Genomic DNA, 6,508 nt, shown 5'->3' with positions numbered 1-6,508 from the left:
TCAAAAGCCAAACGACCAACAAAGAAAATCTTCACTTCAATGTTTCACATCAATGGTCCCCATTTTGCAAAGCGGTGAATTTCACTGGCAAAGGAAACACGTTTGACTTCTGGCACCTGCTTCAGTGTGGCCTGGTTCTCTGCTGAGCTTGCCATCATTTTATTCACAGTCACGGCACAATTTTATGACTCACTCCAGTGAAATGTACTTTCATACGTTGAGTCATGGTCTCTTCAAGACCAGACCCTGAACAAATTAAGCGAGAAACCACTGGTGATTTCGAGGCAATGTTCTGGAATCACACAAGTTGAACAACACCTTTATTGGTGTCGCCCCTTTACCGCAGCTCGGCGCGCTAAAACAAGCTCCTGTTAGCATCAATACAGCGTGCAGCTGGAGGAACACAGCAGGTCAGGCAGCATCAGAGGAGCAGGAAAATCGACGTTTCGGGTTTACTCCCTTCTGTGAAGCCTCTTCGAAGGATGCCAAACTTTAAGAAGTTGTCCTCCTTCTGCTCCATTGATGCTGCCTGACTTGCAGTGTTCCTCCAGCTGCACACTGCATTGACTCCGACAGGGAAGTGACGACCTAGTAGTATGATCGCTGGACTGCTAATCCAGAGACCCAGATAATGTTCTGGGAACCTGTGTTTGAATCCTGCCACAGCATATGGTGGAATTTGAATTCAATAAATGTCTGGAATTAAGAATCTACTGATGACCATGAATCCATTGTCAATTGTGGGGAAAAACCTACCTCGTTCCCTAATGTCCTTTAGGGAAAGAAACTGCCATCCTTACCTGGTATGGCCTACATGTGACTCCAGACCCACAGCAACGTGGTTGACTCGTAACTGCCTTCTCTGGCAATTAGACACGGGTGATAAATGTTGGCTTAGCCAGCGTCGCCCTCATTTTGTGAACGAATAAAGGATCTGCAGTTCTTGCTATCTCCTGTTAACAGCAGCTCTTTTTGTACTTTTCTGCAAGACATCTACTGAACAACATCAGGTTATTACAGTTCCGCTTTCTCCACTTTGAAATCCATTTTCCCTGGCATTATAATATAAAAGGGCATAACTGACCAAGTTCTGTCGAACATTCAGTGGATCTGAAACGTTAACGCTGTATCTCTCCACACATGCTGCCAGGCCTGCTGGGTTTCTCTAATTCCTGTTTTTGTTTCAGATTTCCAGCATCCTCAGTTCTTTGTTTCATGTTAGCTTGAATATCGTTTGGGACACAATAAGTTAACTCGCAGCCCCTTTCCTTCTCCTCATAGGAGAGGCGATGCAATCCCTGCAATCATTGTCGGGAGAACTCATCCGGTTCACTAATGTCCTTTAGGGAAGTAAACTGCCACCCTTATCTGGTCTGGCCTACATGTGACTCCAGACCCACAGCAATGTGGTTGATTGAATAAATGCAGCCTAGCCGGCGACGCCAGTTAATGAATAAAAGTACAATGAGTCAGCAAAGCTGTCATCACTAAAAGCTATGAGGGAAGAACTTCCACTCGATAGTTCAAACCAGGGCCATGGTTCCAAAAGCACCAAATCCGAACCACTGGGCAACCAGAGAACGCGCCAGAGGTGCTTGTATCATTTCTCAACGACATTGTTATTGCCTTTCCATTTTTGATCCTTTTGGTGACAGGTCAGTTTCTCACTGTCTTCAAGTTTTTATAGCGTGGAAAAAGACCATCTGGCCCATCATGTCGGTGCGTGTGTCTATTTTACTCTCCGTTTCCAGCGTTTGGCCCACTGCGTTGTGCGTTCTGACGTATCAAGGGCAAATATCAATGAGATTAACCCTGTAATGTACGAACGGGACTGAGGTTTCGTGACAGTAAAACTGTGTTACAGCCCACTAATGGAACTCATCCTCATGTTTAACCACAGAGGGAGATACACAGACACATCCCCGAGGGTGACAGAGGCCTCAGGATTACACCCGCTCCAGGTGCTTCACATTCACTCTCGGTCCCCTCTCCGTCCCCACACATGTTTCCCCGACTAAAGGCAGCTTTACATGGACCACAAGCAAGTTCTCCAGGCAATGAGAACTGTTGTTGTGAGCTCGGAAATGAAACGGACAGTGAGCTGAATGGGTCGCAAAAGCTGCTCATGCGCAACTTTTCATTTCCAATCACTGCAGCTCCTCGGAATCTGACAACAAAAACGCCCGCCATACATTCCCACTTTGGAAGAACGAGTCTACTTGCAAGTGTAGAAAAAAGGTATCAGCTGTACTTGAGACAGGCAGGACTCAAACCTGCAAACTTCTGATCTGAAATCAGGCATATTATCCATTACACCACTGGCCCACAGCACACAAGGTCCATCTTGTCCGGTTGTGATGTTAACAGGGACCAAGGTAGAAATGTGCTTCACGAGGTGAGCACCAGCAAAGGTAATCTCTGTCACTGCTTCACTTCAATGGACCCCACTTTGGGAAGCAGTAAATTTCACTTGCAAAAGAAACAAATTTGTCCTCAGATGCCTCATTCACTGTCACCTCTTTCTCCACGGAGACTTGCCATCGTTTTATTCAGTTACTGTGCTCGTTTACGAACCAATCCAACGAAACGTAATTTCAGACTATTACTAACCCTGAACCTTCATCAGGTGAAGGGGATGCACGTGATATATTCGCAGCAAACACACTTTGGGATCATAGACTGAAATCGATCTCATAAAGAACCACCCCCATGTTCTCCCGAACATTTTAAAAAAACGTCAGAGGCAACAACATGTGGGATTCAAGCCTACAACTTCTCGCATTCCGAATAACTGCCTGATGTGAGAATTAGACCACAAGACCAATAACACAGTCTATTGACAGCCCAGTTAACAATAAATGAGGTGCCACTCAGGCAGTGATAGTGTCCCTACCTCAGATGTAGGAGACAGAGTCAAGTTCTATCTGCTCCAGAGGTATGTAATAACATATCTGAACGTATTGCTGAAAAAAATTCCATTCCCCGTTGCTTTAATGAACATCTTCTTTTCGTTCTGTCTCCCTTCCCCTGGGACAGAGCTCTCGCCATCGGCAGATGCATTAAACCATTTGGCCACGGGCAGGCAGCGCTGGAAGGTGGGATACACTTTGTCGCTGTCTCTCAAACACTGGAAGAAGGAAGGAGCAGAAGGGGTGGAATCAGACTTGTGCAGAAAATTGTAAACGGCGATTTGGAACTTTCATCAAATGACTTTTATCAGAGGCAGACAGAAGCATGGAGAGCTGCTGGGAAAGATAGAAGTCGAAACTAGAAATTAGTCTCTTCAGCAAATTCAAATGCGATCTTTCTGTGCAGCCTGTTTGATGTTCAGAATTTGCCTGCACACAGGGCGCCCGTTCGTTTGTGACCTCCACAGCAGGAGTTAATGTCCGACACCAACAGTCCCGCGTTAAGTGACTCTGAGTGAAACACTCACGCACTGAGAGACATCTCCAACGGCCCTGAGTTGCGGGGCTGCAGACAGTACAACGCGGAAGGGAGGGTTAATAATGAGCCATTGTTTCTCCCTCACCCGCTCCGTCACAGAGACAGGGAGAGTGATGTCATCAACACATGGCATCATTCCCGTGCAGAAATAAGCCGTTCAGCCCATCGAGTGCACGGTGACTCTCTGCCTCTTGTATTTCTCTGTCGTTATTCACAATTGGTGATATCTGTCCCTAGTAATGGTGAACTGTATCTGTGTCATGATGCAGCCTCTGACATCCTGATCCTTTTGTCATTCACGTCTGAAACAGCGTGGGGAATTACTGCCAGGCATGGAAAACATAACTGCAAGTAATGTGTTTCTACTTCACCGGTCTATTCCCATCTCAGAGAGGAAGTTTTAAGATTCAGTTCGGACCAGACCGACTGAGAACAGGAGAAGACCGTTCAGACCTTCACAAGTGTATCAGCTCACCTGTGTGAACTTGGCCACGACAAACCCGAAACACTTTCATGTCGCATCTCTTTCTGCTTCTGTCCTTGTCTCACCTCCAGCTCCCTCTGACTGCCCAGCTCCAAGGCCAATGAGCTGCTCAATATAAACACAGGCAGATCGTGAAACCAATCTTTACCTTGACAGCAGGTCCAGGGAATGTCAGGCACAAGGAACGGATTGAGAAGCAATGGGTTTGCACACGGCTGGGCGAAGAGACACCGGCATTGCATCTTCCTGATTCTCCCAGATACTGATTCCAAGAACATGCACAGTGCCAGTTATCCCCAATCCCAATGGATAACGTGTCTGATAGCCAGATGAGGGGAGAGTCAGTTCGACACCTTCCTGGCTCGGGTGCATTTTGAAAACGTTGTCCTATCACTTCACAAACTAAGCTGACCACAGCTGGTCATAGAGGTCTCCACCACAGAAAAAGACCCTTCAGCCCATCAGGTCTGACCAGTTGAACTCAAGGCCTTGACTGTTCTCGGATCAAAACCAAAATTGTTGCAAAAGCTCAGCAGGTCTGACAGTATTTGTGAAGAAAAATCAGGGTTAACGTTTCGGGTCCGCTGACCCTTTCTCAGAACTGACTGTTCTAGTCTTATTTCCCAGCACATGGCTCACAGCCTCACCGCCTCACCACAGTTGGCCCTGCAAGTGTAAATCTTAAAACACCGTAACTTCTTTGAAGGTTTGTGCTTGTTCTACCATGACAGGCAGTGAGTTGCCTTTTCCCACCATTGGCAATCTACGTGAAAAGTTTCATTTCTCCCAGCATTGATTCCCATCGCAAACAGAATGGAGGGAGCAAACTGCCTTTGCATTTGTTCTCAGCTTTCATCCGTAGTCAACAGGATTCAAGCCTGCGCAGGAATACCCCAGTAGATTTCAAATCCACCGCCTTAACCACTTTGCCATGACTACTGGGAGAAGTACTGTGCCGTTTATCTTTTCAGGTCGCTTCCGTGGCCAGTCGAGCTGTGGATGGATAAATTATTGCTGGGTTTGTTTGAATCCAATCACTTCGCAGATTTCTAAAGTGCTAAATTTAGTACATGGTGATTCTGGTTGTTTCATCCCAATAGATAAAATAAATGTTCATTTACAAGTGAAAATATAAATTGCAGGAAAAAAAACTCAGCAGATCTGGTAGCATCTGTGGGCAGAGAATTTGAGTCAACGTTTCAGAACTTCTTCAGAACTCTGGTTTCTCCTTTCTGTAGTGCAGTTTCTGTTTTTGTTTCAGATTCCAAGCATTCCCAGCTCTTTATGGTAGCTATTAAAGCAACATCGAAATACGTTTGTGGTCACTCACCGGACAAGACTTACGTTTGGGGAATATGTTCCTGACTGCATTAAAACCCGTAACTGTAGAGTCAAAAGGGAACTGGTAGAGTGAGAACAACACTTGTTCCTTCCTCAGTAGCCTCAAACCGCCAACTTCACATTTCACAGTCGAAAGTGCCAGCCAATTGCACCACCAAAATGGCGAGCTGTTGCAGCAGCCCTTAAAGCGGGCTCGTAGTGAATTCAAACTTCCAACTGCCTCGCTTGGAATGATAATTGTCTTGTATCAGCTGTACTTTTCCAAAATAAAACCTGGGACGTTCATTGAGGAGACAGGGGAACAGTCTGATCCGACCCTCTGCAGACCCATCCATATCACCGGGAACCAGCTCTCCTACAACCGGTCCCGTCCCGCTTCGACCCTTTCTATTTCCGAGTTTTCTCATTGTCCTGGAGCCGAATTGAGATTTGAATTCCTGATGTGCAGGAACGAGAATTCTTTCAATGTCTCAGATCAGTTCATGTCCCGAGAACATCTGAGTCAATGTCCCGGCCTTTTAAATAAGTGGCAGGTGTCTGGAATGTTTGTGCTCAGTCGGAAAGTTCACTCTTTATTCTCCTGTGATTCCAGTTCCCAAAACGTTCCTAAAGATTCACAAAGCTGGAGTCTGGGTTTACTGTTTCGCTTCCTTAATATTTTCTCCACACCAACTGACAATATTTTCCCAAAATCGCTTGCACCATGTCCAGAGATGAGGAAGTCCCGTTTGGTGGACAGAATCCCGAGGCCGGGAATGTTCTCTTTGGAGCAAAACTGGCAATTTCCCGGGGCTGTATGTAATGATGGAGTTGGGTGGGAGTGAGGATGAGCTGGTTGATCGTCGGGAGAAACTGTGCCAATGACAAGGGTCAGTTGCCAGAGGACTGGGATTGAAGATATTTCATGAAAAGCAGCAGTTATGCAGAATAAACACACAGAATACTGCAGAAACTCAACAGGTCCAGTTGTATCGGTGGAAAGAGAAACAGAGCTAAGGTTTTGAGTACAGCAAGATTCTTGTTCAGACCACGTCTTCCCTGAATGTCAACTAACTACCAGACCTGAAAATACATGAGCTGCTTTGGACAGAAACGCAGGCAGCAGGATTCGAACCTGCGGAGGGAAACCCCAATGGATTTCGAATCCATCGCCTTAACCACTCGGCCATGACTGCAGGCCACAGGCACGCTGGTAATATTTCTCATGAAATGGTTCTAACAGGAAAGGCGAGTATT

At 46.2% G+C, this 6,508-nt stretch overlaps 1 non-coding gene across 1 annotated transcript; it reads right to left on the bottom strand.

The window, feature by feature from the left end:
• Nucleotides 1–6,365: 6,365 nt before the first annotated feature.
• On the bottom strand, nt 6,366–6,447 carry trnas-cga. Its single transcript has one exon. It is a non-coding gene; the product is annotated as a tRNA-Ser (tRNA).
• Nucleotides 6,448–6,508: the final 61 nt, after the last annotated feature.

The sequence above is a fragment of the Rhincodon typus genome, chromosome 8 (assembly GCF_021869965.1).
Source record: "Rhincodon typus isolate 14 chromosome 8, sRhiTyp1.1, whole genome shotgun sequence".
NCBI classification, from domain to species: Eukaryota; Metazoa; Chordata; class Chondrichthyes; order Orectolobiformes; family Rhincodontidae; genus Rhincodon; species Rhincodon typus.
Note: the sequence above shows the minus strand (reverse complement) of the source record. Positions and strands in the feature narration are given on the sequence as shown.